The sequence below is a fragment of the Enhydra lutris genome, unplaced genomic scaffold, assembly GCF_002288905.1.
Source record: "Enhydra lutris kenyoni isolate GAN:26980312 unplaced genomic scaffold, ASM228890v2 scaffoldscaffold3, whole genome shotgun sequence".
In the NCBI taxonomy this organism is placed as follows: Eukaryota; Metazoa; Chordata; class Mammalia; order Carnivora; family Mustelidae; genus Enhydra; species Enhydra lutris.
In genome coordinates, this window is record NW_019154087.1 from 78,405,886 (window position 1) to 78,424,108 (window position 18,223).

At 35.4% G+C, this 18,223-nt stretch overlaps 1 protein-coding gene across 1 annotated transcript in view; it reads right to left on the reverse strand.

The window, feature by feature from the left end:
• Positions 1-18,223, reverse strand: part of LOC111157037 (polypeptide N-acetylgalactosaminyltransferase like 6) — a 1,188,224-nt gene that overhangs the window by 291,992 nt on the left and 878,009 nt on the right. The window lies entirely within an intron of this gene.

Here is an 18,223-nt window from a genome sequence, read left to right on the forward strand (position 1 = left end):
TTTGGTATACTTGCTTTTTTGAGATTTTCTTAACAAATAGAAAATACACATCTTCCCAATGAAAAAAAAATGGTTTTATACTAGTCCATAAATCAAGGTTTAACAAAATTGAGAAGATAGTGCTGTATAGGCCATATTCTCTGACCTCAGATGAATTAAGTTAAACGTTATTATATATCAATCAACAAATCTTCAAATACTCAGATACAAAACATGCATTTTAAAATGAATCATAGGTCAAAGAAGAAATCCTAGTGGAAATTTTAAAAACGCTTAGAACTAAAGAAAGAGAATATATTATTATATAAGTTTGTGGGATCAGCAAAAGTGGGGCTTCAGTGAAAAATTATTATTTTAGATGATTATATTAGGAAAGAGGAAATGCTGAAAATCGATGAGATAAATGCTCAACTCTAGGTTCTTAAAAGAAATTAAAGTAAAACTAAGGAAAAGAATTGGATAATGATAGATAAATAATAATAATAATAAAAAAAGATCAACAATGTCAGAAGTTGGATTCGCAATGACTAAAAATATATATATCAACCTTAGGTGAGATAGATATGATGAGAGACAGAAATAGAGACAGAGACAGAGACAGCAACATACAGAGATAAACAGAGACAGAGACAGGTAGAGGGAAAGACAAAGATGTCCACAGTCATGAAGTGGACACATTCTTAAAGAATAACTTTCCAAACATGGTGTAAGAAGCACAGGGCCTAACAGCCTAGTAACTACTGAAAAATGTCTTCCTATATAGGAAACAGCCAACCCAGATGATTTTATGAGTAAGTTCTTCTACATCTTCAAAGATCCAATCGCTAGACTCTCATATTTCACCTTCCTCAATTCATTGTAAAAGACTGATTTAATCCGGATACCAAAACCAAGGAGATGAGATTTTAAAATATTACAAATCTTTTAATTATTAAACTATGTAAGTGTCCTATGCTGAACATTTATAATACAAGTTGAAAAAGTTTATAAGAAGATAATAAATCGTGACCAAATCAAGTTTGTTTTAAGAATCTAAGTATGAATTAATTTTTCAAATGTTCTTTGTTCTAAGAATCTAAGTATGAATTAATTTTTCAAATGTTACCATTTTCAATCACCCCATTGACTAAAATACTAAAAATTATACGATTATCTCAACTGATGTAGAAAAAGCATGCAATTGAATTCAATGCTCAATCATGATAAAAAATAAGCTTGTAATATAAACCAATTCTCTTAACTTGGTGGTGTTTGCAAACATTATTCTAAATGGAAGATTGTAGGCAGTATTTTTTTTGAAATTCGGGGTAAGACAAAGATATCTGTCATTGATTCATTGTTTTTTAACATTGTTTTATAGTCTAGTCAGTGTAATTAAAAATAAATTAAATCATAAGAATTTGAAATGAGAAAATACTGTCATTCTTTGAAAATGATTTGGTTGTATACGTAAAACAACCAAGACAATACAGAGAAATAACAAGAAATGACAAGAATTTAGAAAGATAGTTAAGTACACAAAAGCCAATTGCATGTCTGTACAGAAGTAACAAACATTTAGGAAAAAAAATTTTTGAAGAAAAGGACACCATTTATAATGGCAACACAAACTATAAAATGTCCTAGGAATAAATCTAGCATATTTTGCAAGGACCTCTACAGAAGACTGTACAGATATAATAGAGACATATTAAAAATTACTTATAATGGAGAGCTAGAAAAAAATAGGATGAGATGGAATGAGAATAGATGAGAAGATGTTTTCAAGTTAGAAAATTAAGTAATTGAATAAATGTTGAATCTCTTGAAGATGATCTATAGATTCAGTACAATCCCAATAAAATTTCCCATAGTTTATGTGTGCGTGTACATAGGTTAAATCTGTCAAATTGATCCTAAAATTGATATGAAAGACCTGAAGACCTAGTATAGCTAAGTAAACTTGCAATTTGTGACTTTAGGAAGTAGTGGGGGAGATCTGAATTAGAAAAATTTTCTAAGTGCTTTATAACCTCATTCTTTATCATATTGTTATCCAGAAATGGAAGTACGTAAGTTGTTTTAAATATTCAAAATATATCTTCTCAGTTTGGATTTTTCTGTATGATAATAATGATAACATTTTAAGACTTTGCTTAATTTTTAAAATTTTGTTTACTTAAAAAACTTTTAGTACCTCGGGTTTATACTATGTATTGAATCATAACTGTTTATTCATACACATTATCATTGGTTTACGCATGGTCTCCTTTTATCTTATTTATTTCTTCTTCATTTACACAGTAAAAATTGAACATCTGTGAACTCATCGTCCAATCTGAGAGTTAAAACCCTATTTTAGCATATAAAATTCAAACTAGAGATGCAGTAAATTATACTCTTTGTAGTAAATATTTATTATTATTGCTTGCTTCTCCTTGTCCTTTCTTCTGGAAAAGACACTTAGTTTTCTTTTGTGGAACCTCCATTCCTTGAAGTCCTAATCAGGTTATTGACTCAGATTGCCACTAATCCCTATCATAGGTAAGTTCTGAAGTTTGACTCAAGCCCAGCCCATTTTCTTTTAAGGAATTTAAACTTGGAAAGAGTCTTCTAAGGACAGAAGCCCTCCTGATGGCCGAACTCCAGAGAAACTGCCCATATTTCCTTTTAATTAGAGTCCCAGATGTGACTTGGATCCTGCCTTCTCAGCCTGGGTGCTGTATTCTTTTTTTTTTTTTTTATGATTTTATTTATTTGAGAGAGAGGGACAGACAGATAGTGAGAAAGTACAAGCAGGGAGGAGAGGGAGAAGCAGGCTTCCTACTGGACAGGGAGCCTGATGTGGGACTTGATCCCAGGATGCTGGGATCATGACCTGAGCCAAGGCAGATGCTTAACCAACTAGCCACCCAGGCACCCCAATGCTATATTCTTCATAAGGTTCTGTGATGAACCCAATAGCATTCTAAGAAATCAAATTCTTTACCTTAAGTTCTCTGAATCAATTTCAATTTCTTGCTTGTCTGCTACCAAGAATTAGAGCAATTACTCTCCATATTGAATATAATTGTCTACATGACGAATGACCCCACTTCATAGATATGTGAATATCTGAGACCTAAGTCTAGGCTTATCAAACTTAGCTACTGATCTATGACACAAACTCACAAAGGAAAGCTCCACACTACTGAAAAGTCCATTTATCCAACCTGAATCAATGAACACATCTCCAATCAATCTTTGAAAAGTTATCAATAAACAAGATGAAAGACATGAGAAAATAAAATAAAATCTACTTCCATAAACAACACTGCTGAATTTCTACTTCTTGGGTAAAGTTCTTGAGACATGTTCCATGAGGCCTCAGGCTCCTTGAGCCCCATATGTAACAATTATTTCCTTCTTACAGGAAACAGATGGGATTAACAGACTGTTACATTGTCTGTGAAAATGAAGTATGGTTCCCCTCCTTCCATAGATAGACTGCCTGTCTGAAGCAAGGGGGACCACATAATATCTCAAGTTGATATTTTAAAAACCCTCTTTGTTTAGAAATCATTCTTACTTGTTTTGTATGCCTTTGTAAAGCAATCGGGAGAGACCTGCTCTTAGGCGGGATAAGAAGCATGACTAGATGTCATCAGGGCTAACAACTCTTGAAGGAAACAAAGTGATAGGTAATGGATAAATTAAAATACCTCCTTGCCTGTTCCTTTGGGAAAGGTGAACTGGTTGTCCCCTAGCGGTTTGCCTGTATACCCCTGTGTACCCCTAGCAGGCTGACCTTGTATCTACCTGCATCACCAGGTAAACCACACGGGCTCTGGAGTCTCAGACTAACTAGACAATTGAGGAATCCTACCTTCAGTAGAAACTACAGTGCACTCAGCACATGCTCAGTGAAGAAATAAATGATACCAATTCCTTTCCAATCACATCCATTCAAAATATTACCTTTGGTCATTAGCTGCTCAAACAGTTATAAATCCCCTTTATATTATCAATATCCTTCAATAGTCCTTCATGTTGTTTTTAAGAATACAGATGATCTCTGACTTACAATAGTCTGACTTACAATTTTTTGACGTAAGCACGGAGCAAAAACAATATACATTCAGTAGAGACCATAGTGTGAGTTTTGATCTTTTCCTGGGCTTGCAATATGTGGTAGATCTTCTGTGATGGTGGTCAGCCACAGGTCTGAGCCAACCATGTGATCACAGAGTAAACAACCGATATATTTGCAACCATTCTGTACCCATATAACCATTCTGTTTTTCACTTTCAGGACAGTATTCAATAAATTACATGTGATATTCAACACTTTGTTATAAAGTAGGCTCTGTATTAGATAATTTTGCCCAACTATAGGCTCATATAAGTGAGAAGAGTGCATTCGAGGCAGGCTAGGCTAACTATGATGTTTGGTAGGTTAGGTGTATTAAGTGCATTTTTAACCTATGATATTTTAAACTCACTATAAGTTTATCAGGATGTAAGCCCACGTAAGTCAAGGAACATCTGTATTAGGAAATATTTTTCTTGTTTAGACCCAGAAACGCCTATTGCATTTTTTAAAAAAGATTTTATTTATTTGACAGATAGATCACAAGTGGGCAGAGAGGCAGGCAGAGACAGAGAGAGGGGGAAGCAGGCTCCCCGCTGAGCAGAGAGCCCAATGCGGGGCTCGATCCCAGGACCCTGGGATCATGACCTGAGCTGACAGCAGAGGCTTTAACCCACTGAGCCACCCAGGAACCCCGCCTATTGCATTTTTTATCAGCCATAATCATAGGCATATTTAAGGGAGAAATCAAATTAATTTGACCTAAATAAAGTCAGCAAGGCCATGTTGACTTGGTTACCAACTTTTGGGTACTGACTTCCCTTCAAGATGGTTGAAAAACCATCATTTTAATAACCCATATTAAAATCAGTAATGACCTGTGTTTGGTGGATTTTTTCAGGACTGCATTGATTTGTTTTATACTTGCAAGATTTCTCCCATTCTTGATAAGTTCTTAAGGATGGAATGTTAGCTGAAGTTCCCTGTTACCTTCTGTAAATTTGCTCAGTAATCTTTGAAGTTTGTTTCAAGTGTCCTACACTTACTTATCTAGAGTATTTACATGCTTACAATCTATTGTAGGACTCAACTGCTTCTTATCAGTATTTAGTTTACTTTTTCAGAAAAAAAAAAAAAAACTTTACTGAGAAAGAGAAAATAAATTAAAAGTTTTTTTTTTTCTTTTTATAATACATCAGTATTCTATCGCTGGTCCAAAGTACTCAGTTATGTATTGGAACATAATTTCGAATGCCCTTTTACGTGTTCATAGCAAATCTACTGCTATATAACTCTTTGTAGCTGTGCCTTCTCTCATGATTATAGTATCTGGTCATATTCCTTCTTGGAACTGGTGATGATTTGAGGATGTGGTATTTCATTCAGTCCTTCACATAAGACCCTTGACACAAGCTCTTTCCTTTTAGCCTGTTTTATTGAGGACTTATTTCTAGGAGAAACTCCCTGCTTTTTTCTTCCTTTTTGAAGAATCTGAAAGAAGGTAATTGATAAAATGAGCTCGGTTCTCTTCCTAAACCATACATCTATGAAAAGTACTATGATAGACTGGACCTTACATATGTGTATATATATGTGTAGGTGTACATGTGTAGCATATATTGAGTCTTACCTAATTGTATGTTTATTTAAACCGTGTATTTATGTTTGTGTGTATATATATATATCTCATAATATATATATCATATATATATCACACATTAATATGTATATTAACATATACACATCAGATATTACAGTGTTAGTTGAAGTGTCAAATATTACTGTGCAAAATTTGCAAAAAAGAAGTTGGGGGAAACTGGTTAGATGACTTTATAATTTTCATTCATATTGATGGTATGAAAAACTAGGCATTGGAAATCAGGGAAGGAATCTTGAAGGTTGCTTTGGAATGAGTTGTCCTATGTGCCTTACTTCCATCTTTTTTGGGGGGGTGCATAGGAAGATACCTCCTTAGAGAACTAAACTTTCAGAGGACCAACTCCCTGGAGAATGTGATATATGATTCTCTTCCCTTCCACCAAACACACAGTTTGGGTGATGCAGTGAACTTTTGTCTGTGTCGCCTTCAAGAATTATAAATCTTGAGAGCTGGCTGGGTGGGCCAATGGCAGCAGAGCATAGGACAGCATTTTGACAAATAAAGATCCTCCAGAGTTTGTCAAAATAAAGGAAGACACGTGGATATGTGTCATGCAAAGCCTGCAGTTGGAAGTCTTAGATTCTGTCTAAGAGACAGACTAGAGGGGAGAAGAAAGTCAGCTGAGGGAAGCTTTCACTGGCCTCCTGATTCTCAGCGGCCATAGAAGGAGCCACAACTGTCTGGAATAGTGACACAATTGCCCATGTCATGGAATGTAGGTGGGAAGTTTCCAGCCATGGGAGGTCCAAGGATCATGTCATGAAGGAGATAACTCTAAGCATCAGCCAAACCCAGAAAGACAGAGGACCACCAGTTTGACTCCAACCGGTCAAAAATTTAGGAGTCAGATTTGTTTTCATGATGGGAAGGAGCTTCTCAGATACAGGCATAGCTCTAAGATATTGCAGGTTTGGGTACAGTTCCAGACCACCACAATACAGCAAATATGATAACAATAACTCAAATGAATTTTTTGATTACCCAGTACACATACAAGTTATGTTTACACCACAGTGTAGTCTATTAAGTGTGCAATAACATTATGTTTAAAAAATCAATATATACCCCTTAATTAAAAACACGTTTTTGCTAAAAAAAAATTCTAGCCTTCAGCTGAGCTTTCAGTGAGTTCTAATCTTTTTACTGGTGGAGGGTCTTGCTTTGCTGTTGTGGGCTAGTGCCTGATTAAGGTGGTGGTTGCTGAAGGCTTGGATTTGCCATAGCAATTTCTTAAGATAAGACTTTAATAAATTTGCTGCATTGCCTCTTACTTTCATGAATAATTTCTCTGTGCCATGTAAAGCTGTTTTACAACATTTTACCCACAGTAGAACTTTTTAAAAATTAAAGTGAATCCTCTCAAATTCTATTGCTGTTTTATCAACTAAGTTTACAGAATATTCTAAATCCTTTGTTGTCACTTAACAGTCTTCTAGGAGTAGATTGATCTAAAAAACACATTTTTCTTTGTTGACCCATAAGAAGCAACTCTTCATCCACTCTAGGTTTAATCATGAAATTACAGAAAACCAGTTCCATCTTCAGGGTCCACTTCTAATTCTAGTTCTCTTGCCATTCTACCATATCTCCAAGTACTTCCAACATTGAAATCTTGAACCCCTCAAAGTCATCCATGAGGGTTGAAATCAACTTCTTCCAAATTCCTGTTCATGTTGATACATTGACCTCTTTCCATGAATCGCAAATGCTTCTTAATGGCTTCTAGAATAGTGAATCCTTTCCAGAAGGTTTTCAATTTACTTTGCCTAGATCCATCAGAGGAATCACTGTCTATAGTGCTATACCCTTACCAAATGTATTTCTTAAGTAATAAGACTTGAAAATTGAAATTACTTCTTGATCTATGGACTGCAGAGTGGATGTTGTATCAGAAAGCATGAAAATAAAATCAATCTCATTGTCTATCTCCACTGGAGCTCTTGGGTTACCAGGCACACTCTCAGTAAGCAGCCAGTTTTGAAAGAAATCTTTCTTTCTGGACAGTAGTTCTCAATAGTGGGCTTAAAATATTTAGTAAACCACGTTGTAAGCAGACGGGTTTTTATCTGAGCTTTGTTGTTCCATTTATAGAGCACAGGCAGAGTAGATATCATTTTAGTATAATGTAGTATAATTCTTAACAACTTTAGGATTTTCAGAATGGTCAGTGAGCATTGGCTTCAACTTAGAGTCACCAGCTGCACTAGTCCCTAACAATAAAGTCAGCCTGTCCTTTGAAGCTTCGAAGGAAGACATTGACTTCTCCTCTCTAGCTAAGAAAGTTCTTTTTGGTGTTTTCTTCCAACAGAAGGCTGTTTCAACTGCACTGAATATCTGTTGTTTAGTGTAGCCACCTTCATGACTTATCTGAGCTGGATCTTCTGGAAAACTTGCTGCAGCGCCTACATCAGCACTGGTGGCTTCACTTTTCACTCTTCTGTAACAGAGTCGGCTTCTTTCCTTAAACCTCATGAACCAACCAGCTTTTCTTCAGTTCCTCACCTCTCTCAGCCTTCACAGACCTAAAGACAGTGCGAGGCCTTGATCTGGATCAGGCTTCAGCTTAGGGGAATGCTGTGCCTGGTTTGATCTTCTGTTTAGGCCACTAAAACTTTTTCCATATCAGCAATAAGGCTGCTTCTGTTTCTTACCATTCACTGTGTTCACTGGAGTAGCACCTTTTTCCTTCAAGGACCTTTCATTTGCATTCCCAGCCTAGCTAACTGGGTGGTGCAAGAGGCCTAGCTTTCAGCTCATCTTGGCTTTTGACCTGCCTTCCTTGCTAAGCTTAATCATTTCTAGATTTCAGTTTAAAGTGAGAGATGTTTGACTCTTTTTTTCACTTGAACACTTAGAGGCCATTGTAGGGTTATTAGTTGGCCTAATTTCAATATTGTTGTGTTTTGGGGAAGATGGAGGCCCTAGGAGAAGAAGACAGATGGGAGAAGGGCTAGTCCATGGAGCAGACAGGACATATACAACAAGTATCTATTAAGTTTACCATCTTTGGGGCACTTGGATGGCTCAGCTGGTTAAGCATCTGACTCTTGGTTTTGGCTCAGGTCATGATGATCTCAGGGTCATGTGACTGAGACATGCATTAGTCCTGCTTAAAATTCTCTATTCCCCTCTCCTTCTGCCCCCTACCCACCAGCTCACATATATGCACATGATCTCTCTCTGTCTTTCTAAAAAAAAGAAAAGTTCACCATCTCATATAGATGTGGTTCATGGTACCCCGAAATTATAATAATAGCATCAAAAGTCACTGATCACAGATCACCATAACGAATATAATAATAATGAAAATGTCAGAAATATTGTGAGAATGAAAAAAAGTGACAGACATGAGATTGTCATAAACCTTCTATTTATTAAAAAAAAAAGTAATATCTGTGAAGAATAAAGTGAAGCACAATAAAATAATGTATTCCTGTACAGGGAAGGGGAAGGAACAGACTAAATCCCACTTCCTTATTTGTACATGGTCCTCCTCTATCAGGTCCACACTGGGGGGCAAGGTAAAACATCAACCTCAAACGCACAAGACTTTGATTCTCACATAGCAATAGACAGTTGAACTATAGAATCAAGCCTATGATTTGCAACTTAGTGAGACTTTAGGACTTCTAGCTGCTTTTAAGTGATCACATTTCTGGGGTGGATTTTCATCCAGGTGCCTGGGAAGAACTAGGCCACTGACAAGTTTGTGAGAATGGTGGTCAAAAAAATAAACTTACTTTGCAATTGCTCTTCTGAGTCATATCTGTCACCCAGGAAAATAACTAAGATAGGCTGCAGCGTATGGATCCCGTTGTGTGTCTAAACACATTATTTTAACAATACAGTATATTTATGTTTGCCTAGTGTATTCATTAATTACCTCACGAGCACTGTTTTCTATTCCTGGCTTTATTATTTCTCTGTGCAGACAAATGGAAGTGATATTCGAGTCCTTTACATTTTAACAAAGTCCTTCATCCAATGATCATTATTGCCTTTGTCGTCTACTTGTCCTCCTAACCATTTCTTTCTTTCTATTATCCACTTGTGTTTTGAATAATGATTTTGTTTTTTTTTTTAAACTTCACAATCACTACTTAAGCTTTCATTACACACACTGCCTTACTTTGAATTAATTTATTCAACTGCTCTCCAGTGAAACACATGCTTTTGTTTAGCATTTTTATTTCTTTAGAGATCAACGCTCCTGCTTCTTGTGATCCACTTGGTTTAACAGTCACAGGCTAAAATGGAACTGCAAATTTGGATGTGGAAAATTGGTACCAGCCTCCTGTTACCTGCCAGATAAAAAACAAAAGATGCTAGGTGACTTATTTATTTGTTTATTTATTTAAGAGGCATTAAGAGACTATTCATCTCTTTTTAGTTAGAGTATAGTTGACATACAAAGTTACATTAGTTTCATGTATACAACTTAGTGGTTCAACTTCTGCAGATGTTATGTTTTGCTCACTGCAAGTGCAGCTGTCATCTGTCACCATACAATGCCATTACAGTATCATTGACTATATTCCTTATGCTATATTTCTTTTAAGTGGACTCCATGCCCAGCGCAGAGCCCACAGTGGGGCTTGAACTCATGATCCTGAGATCAAGACCTGAACTGAGATCAAGCGTTGGACACCCAACTGACTGAGCCCACCAGAGCACCCACTTCGCTATATTAAAAAAAAAAAAAAATCAACATAGAATAGTCAGGAGCATCCTTAGAAATTTGTGTTTTATGAAAAATTGGCAGTTCTTCTAGTCCAGTGGCTTTTAAGGACAGTCAGGGGTTTATGAGGTCAAAATTATTTTCATAACAATACTAAAATATTAGTAGCTTTTGCTCTTTCGTTCTGTCCTTAGTGACAGTAGATGACGTGTGATAATACCATCACATAAATGGTTAGTGGGATATATGCTTGTGTTCTCCTGTTTTTACATTCTCATTTAAAATTTTTAGTTTGGTAAATTTTGATAGATGTTAACCACATAAACAAAAGTTTTCTGGGGTCCTTAGGCCTAAGAGTTTAAGAACCTGCATTCTAAAACTTTTTTTTTAAACATTTAATACACAAGTAATTATACAATAAAAAATGGAGTAAAACTGGTCTAAATGAATATATGTATATGTAATTGTTAGAGTTTTAAATACACATATATATGTATACATACCATACATACATACACATATATATATGTGTAATGGTTAGAGTCCTCAGAAATTCTGAGGCTTGTATTGTTTTTATTGTCTTATTCATACAGTTTGCTATGACAAAAAGCATTTGGAAAATCTTAATTTTCTTGGTAATCATTTATCCAAAAATGTCAGAAGTACAATTTGATGATTTAGTGTCCTGACATAGGTATTTTTGAAGAATTATTGCCTTACATATTAAATTAATCAGATATAGATTTACTTTTACATTATGTAGTCCAATGTCAACATACTTCAATTAAAAATATATTAAAAATAAATAAATAAATAAATAAATAAAGTGTGTAGTCCGGGGGAAGCAAATGAAAGGTATAATATTGGATATATAATGTGGCAAATCAGTAATACAAGATAAATTCATCTTTTCTAGTTACCATGGGAATATTTATTGATAAGTATTATCTCTCATTTTTCATTTTCATAAAAACTGCAATGCATTTATTGAAGTGGAGCTTTTCACTCTTAATCTGTTGTATAGAAAGCAGTCAGGAAAAATGAAAAAACACAAAGCCAAGAACTAGGGATATCTACAAGGTAGAGGAAGCCTATATCTCTTTTAGACAAGTCAACATTTTTTATTCAAATATTTAAAATTATATGAAATGACAAAAGGAAAAGATTCTTTTAAGGTTTGTACATATAGGATAGAAAAAATTAAGGATGGCTAGCTCATAGGTAGAGAGTGATTTATAAAGAGAAAAATTAAAACTAAAAATAATCTTCTCAAGTCTTGCACTATGGAAAATAGGAAGACATCCTAATCAGTGACTGGGGAGACATTAGCAGTTGGAAGTATAGACGTATAATTAGGGAAGTTACACAAAAGGGTTTCTCGATATTAACTGAGTCACACACATTATCATTGACAGGGGACAACAAATGAATAATACATTATTTAGATGACAAAGGGGTGTTAATGCCCAGGAAAGGACCCTTTAAAAAATCTAATGACTTGGAAAGATTGTCCAAGATTACAATCCCTTGAAAAGAAAAATTTTGATAATAAAAATACATTAGGAAGTAAATATACTCCATCATGTATGAAAAATTTAAAAAAAGAAAAGGAGATGAGTATTTGGGAGGTAAAAAGTAAACCTCTAATGAAGAATTAGTGAAAGTATACCTCACAATGAAGCTGTAAGACAGTCATAATCTGTTAGTGCTGTTTATGCCATTGCTATAAATTACCCACACCCCTTTCCATCCTTATTTACTTATCTTTCTTGGTTGTTTTGGCTTCAGTACAGTTAGTTATTATCTATTTTTTTTGTCTAGTGTTCTGATTTTTTTTAAGCCTTCAGCCTCCTACTTTATCTATGTTATTAAGAGAGAAGAAATGGGACTGGCACTTAAAAGGTCTCATCTATGCCCTAGAAACCATGACGGGTACTTTGTGTAATACGATTTAATCTTTACAGAAATTTGTGAGATATGTAGAATTATCTTTATTTTCCAGATGATAAATCACAAGCATGATTTTGCCAAAGATTATACAGCTAGGGAATGACCAAGCTCAGTTAGCATTCTTTCCACTACACTACAGTGATTTCAAAAGTAATTGCTAATCATAATTATGAATATGGGACACTCTGGAATCATTAAAGATTAAGTACTACTCAGCGTATAATATTAGTTTAATTTCAGAAGCAATTGAAATAACTCTTTTCTTTAACAATTAAGCCACTTGATTTTATTGTATCACTGGTGGTAAAAATAAAGCAAAATTCTTACGGGCACATAAAGAAACACATTCCTTCTGTCAACTGATGAAAGAGGAGGGGGCTCCTGGAAAATTTGATGGGTCTCTCTCTCTCAGGCAAAGAACATAGAGCAAGTCTCCAGGTCTCAGTTATGGAGGGAATGCTCTTATTTTACTTCTGTTTTGCAGTCTCTGCTTACAGACACAGTGAGCTCTGGCTTCCTCCCGGCTGCCAGCGCCATAGATTGTTGGCTTTCACTCACTTATGCCCTGAGAAGTCTTTTACAGAAATAGCACAGCGGATTACAGATCCGCCTTCTCTTACTGCTCAAGTGCACCAATATTTCTTAGCCCTTGGTACACAGGACAATTTTGTGAAAAGGGTTTTTGTCCTCCGAGGAATTGTTAAACAATATATCTGTGTCACAATTATTTTAAATAGTGGCGTTCATATGAGACATCTCTGCCATGACGACTCGCATATATTGGGCAACTAGTGCATTATAAATTGAATAAAAAGCAATTCCATTCAAAGCCATAGAGGGCCTGTGATTGAAGGCAAAGAGAACAGCAAACCTGGTGCACAGTGGAAACAGCTTTTAAATATGCAAATTACCACGCTTTAGCCAATATAAAATGAATCAAAGTCTCCAGTGTTCAGCATAAGAACTCGGTTTTGCAATGGCTCCCCAAGGCCCCGAGATGCAGAGAGCGAGCTGTTTCTGAGAGTCCCAGGGAGGACAGGAGAAACCTCCCTCAGGGCTGGAGAGCTGTGAAATGAGGCTGGGAAGCTGGAGAGGAGACAGACTGGGGAGGGCTTCCTGCACAAGTGTAAGAGTTTTAAACTAATCTAGCCGTCAGTAGGGAGACATTTGATTTGTGCTTTAAAAAGACCACTCTCTGGAGTATGCTGAATGTACTGATGGTGACAAGAGTAGAGTCAGGAAGCCAGTTTAGAGGTAATTGTGTTGGTCCAGATGAAGAGAATGACAGTCGCCTTGATTGGCAGAGTGCCGGTGGTGTGGGGGATGGGGTAGATTCGTGAGATATTTGAGAGAGAGAATTTAATGACTTATTACATAGGTGGGATGAGGGAACGGGAAACATTGGCTACTTTTCAAATCCTAATCTATGACATAATTTATTAACAATTTCAGGACTGTAAATGTATATATTTTGAAAATTAGGTAAATATATTAAAAGTTAGGGTCATCTGGGTGGCTCAGTGGGTTAAGCACCCAACTCCTGGTTTTGGCTTAGGTCATGATCTCAGGGTGGTGAGATTGAATCCCACATCAGGCTCCATGCTGAGTATGGAGCCTGCTTGAGATTCTCTCTTCTTCTCCCTCTGCCCCTCCTGGCTTATGTTCTCTCTCTCTCTCTCTCTCAATTAAAAAAAAAAAAATTACTGCTAGTACTTAATTAGCACTCCAAACTAGAGAAAGGGAGGGATATGTTCCATTTTTAATTAACTAAAAAACTTCTCTTCAATTTTAGGCATACTACAATCAGTCTTACTGTTGATAGCCCTCATAGACCATTATTTCTATGCTTAATTTCTAATATTACAATTTTGGTTTGTTTGATATTCTCCTGCTTTTGTACACAGAGCATTTAGTTGTCATCCTTGACTTTGGACATATCATTATGAGTCACCACCACGATTCATTCACAGATTATTAGTGACTCTAAAAGTCTATACTACAGAGAAGTATAAATGTTGCCTTGAAGACTCCAATTATAAAATTTTATGGTTATGTCTCAGAAAATCCCAACTTTTAATCAATAATCCATTTAGAATATTTTAGTTTTCTCATTATTGAAAGCATGAACACCGCTCATACTGAGTCTAAGAATTCTTAGATATAATAGATATTTCTTCTCTAAATGATGGTAAATGTTGAAAATCAATTATTTAATATCCTCAATTTAGTCTCATAGTTTCTGGTTTTTCACCTTGATTACAGAAAAAAATCTATTACTAAAATCATTAAAACATATATATTTCAAACTTGGGTACAATAACAGAAACACATATGCTACATAGTTGTTAGTAATTTACCACAAATCTAAACTTATTAGTTATCCCTTAGTTTGCCACACGCATTATTTATGGGGTCTTTCTCTGTTGGTGGACTACAGCCTTCATATTAATTTTTAATCAAATTATAAAATTTTATAAGAATTCTTAAAGCCAGGTGAATAAAAAGAGAAAGATCTCTGAGAAACAGTATTACATACATGTATTCTATTTCTAGAAACACATTTAAGTATCGAATATCTTTAATATTCTAAGTATCGAATATCAGAATGATTTTAAGGAGGGTAGTTTGGACATATCACACATCCATTTTCTCTAAGTAAATTTACAGCTTATTTGTAGCTGTAAAGTTCACATTTTCTGCCTTTAAAGAAGCAACTAGGAACTGAACATTTATGATCCTGACGCTGCCCCACACTTTTTTGTTTTCCTCAGGGATTTTACCCAGCCCAGTGGAGAACGGACGTTCTCTACAATCTGCCAAGTGCTAAAACTATTTTCCCACAAATACAGTAAAAAATTATCTTAGCATTAAAATGCATAAGAGATCTCCAATCATGATTGGAGAGATCATAAAAGGAAAAGTTCAGCAGCTTTAAGGAATTATTAACAGAGCTAGCTCTCCATTCACCTAAAAGCATACACATGCTCACGTATAGATTGCCTTATCAAATATGGTGCAGTTGGAAATTTCAAGTACAAGTTCTCAGGAGTTGACTATTATTCTGTGTGTGTGTACATGTATGTGTGGTTTATTTTATTTTTTTCAGACTAAAAGCAAAAATCTGTGAAATATAGATCCTTTAAAAGGAGTCTTATATCAGCATATTCTATCTGACTTGGTGGGAAAAAGTGACATTTATACATTGAGTAAGAATCAACAACACTGGATTTGAGGCTAGGGTTTGTCATTTATTTACTGGCTTCAAGACTTTGGATTGGTCAGCAGACGTCTCAGAGGCTTGGTCTCTACCTGGAAAATGATGTTGTTACCTGCATCACACAGTTGTAATAACTGGATGAACTGAGACAATGTGAAGTTCTTGTAAGGAATTATTTGTTATTATGTTTTTATTATGTGTGTGAGTCTAAATTTGAAACAAAACACAAGAGAACATTGTCTCATCCAGACAAGGGTGAGGCCCAGGAACAAAATACAGATGATTTAAAGTGCACTGAAAATGTAAATGTGATTGGATCCTTTGAAGAAAAACCTAGTTCTCAGAGGAGCATAGAAACTCAAAGGACAAGACATAACAATGAGCTCTGTTCCTGTAGTCAGGAATAGGTATGATTCAGCCACTCAGTACTTTGATGCACAAGGTTTTAATACAGTTAAAAAGGAAATAAACATTTATAGCATTTACCTCTAGTTTTCTGGTTTTTTTTCTACAAAAATGTGCTTGTACACACTATTTCATTAAAATAATCATATAGACAATTTGCATTCTTGCCTTTACAATTGACAAATACATTGTCAAAATGTCCTTTATGAATATTTATTTCCTTGGAGAAAAAATATAGTATTGGAGAAAAAAGAATCCTGTAGAGACTAGAGTAATACTTAATGTCCACAGCTTTGTTTTATTATTTTTTTTCACAGCTTTATTTTTAAATGCAGTGGTCTAACTGTTTTGAATATTAATCAAGTTCCTAGCACAGACATTGAGTTAGATTACTCTCAAGTAATCTCTTCAGTAAAACCTAAGCAAGTATATTGTTATGTTTAATATCTAACTGACAGGGACGCCTGGGTGGCTCAGTTGGTTGGACAACTGCCTTCGGCTCAGGTCATGATCCTGGAGTTCCGGGATCGAGTCCCGCATCGGGCTCCCAGCTCCACGGGGAGTCTGCTTCTCCCTCTGACCTTCTCCTTGCTCATGTTCTCTCTCACTGTCTCTCTCTCAAATAAATAAATAAAATCTTTAAAAAAAAAAAAATATCTAACTGACAGATGGCAAAGAGCATCTCGAGCCAAGGGACAGGCTACTTTTGACTGCCTATACCTTTAACTGGCTTAGATGACAAATGGATGGAGGAAACATGAGGCTGTAAATAGACCTCCCTCTGCCACTCCACCCCGACTCCTTTAACATGCTATGAAAGAAACTGGGTCAGTTTTTTGTTTTGTTTTGTTTTTAAGTTACCTAGCAAAATTATAGAAAGGATTATCATTTATTTAGTTGTAGCCTCAAAAAGACAATTCATTCTGGCCTAGTATTTTAAAATACGGAGAAGGGATGAGTGGATGAAAAGTTTATAAAGGAGTTAGTTTGAGAATGTACGAGAAAGTGGATCAGAAGAAAGATGCTCTAGTCCCCTCTTCAGGACGGTGAACTGTTTTGTGCAGAACTTTCCCAATTGCAATGGATTTATCCTCATCTCTTAAGGTAAAGCACCCCATCTGAGGGAAGTCTTTAAAAGTCTCAACGCAGATGATTCCAGCTGTTCTTAAGCGAGCGATGCATACTTGATCATGTTTCACAAACCTGAGAGTGAAAGACTATGGTTTTATTTTGGTTACTCTGGTAATCCATTCTTGCTTAGTCTGTTCTTGATGCCTCTGGATATTACAGGAATAGATCTTACTATATGCATAGGTGAATGGAGAAATGGATAAAGAGGCTGGTATGGGACAAATTTTCCATGTACTCATCCCGAGAGGTGTATTGGCTCAGGCTATCATTTTAGCAATCAAGACATCTATAATTGAGTAGAAATGCAAATGAAAAGTAAATGACCAAATGATAAAAATTACACATATTTTACACTAATCAACAAGGTTTCCTAAATTGCTTTGCATTGGTATTTCATTATCCAGGTTTCTAAAAACTCCACCTGTACTAGTCTTGCTGAATTTTTGGCATCCATTTCTGCCCTCCCACACTTCTCTCCTTTTCTGCTTTTTTACAATAATTTTCTCACAGTAATTTTACCTGTACATCTGAAACTTTTGAGAACTCCATTACTGGACTGCCTAACAAGTTCAAAACAGTATCTTAAGTGCTATAGGAACTAAAAATTTTGTAAGAAATGTCAAATTATTTTTCAGAGGGGTTGTACCATTTTTCATTCCCACCGGCAATGTATGAGTCATCCAATTTATCTGCATCCTCACCAGCATTTGATATTATCACTATTTTTTATTTTAGCAACTTTAAAACATACGCATCATAACATTTTTGATGCTGATAATTATAAACTGGTAATTTTTTTTTACACAGTTAATGAATTGTAGTTTTTATAATTCTTACACCTGAAAACAGTTAATGCTTACATTTTAGTGTATATTTTTCAAATTTGTTTACAAAAACAATATATTCATAAAATTAAAAAATGTGATAATACTATAATACTGTCTCCCAATTTACTTTTTTAAAAAGATTTTATTTATTTATTTATTTATCTATTTATTTATTTATTTTTTATTTCTTTTCAGCATAACAATATTCATTGTTTTTGTACCACACCCAATGATCCATGCAATCCATGCCCTCTCTAATACCCACCACCTGGTTCCCCCAACCTCCCACCCCCCGCCCCTTCAAAAC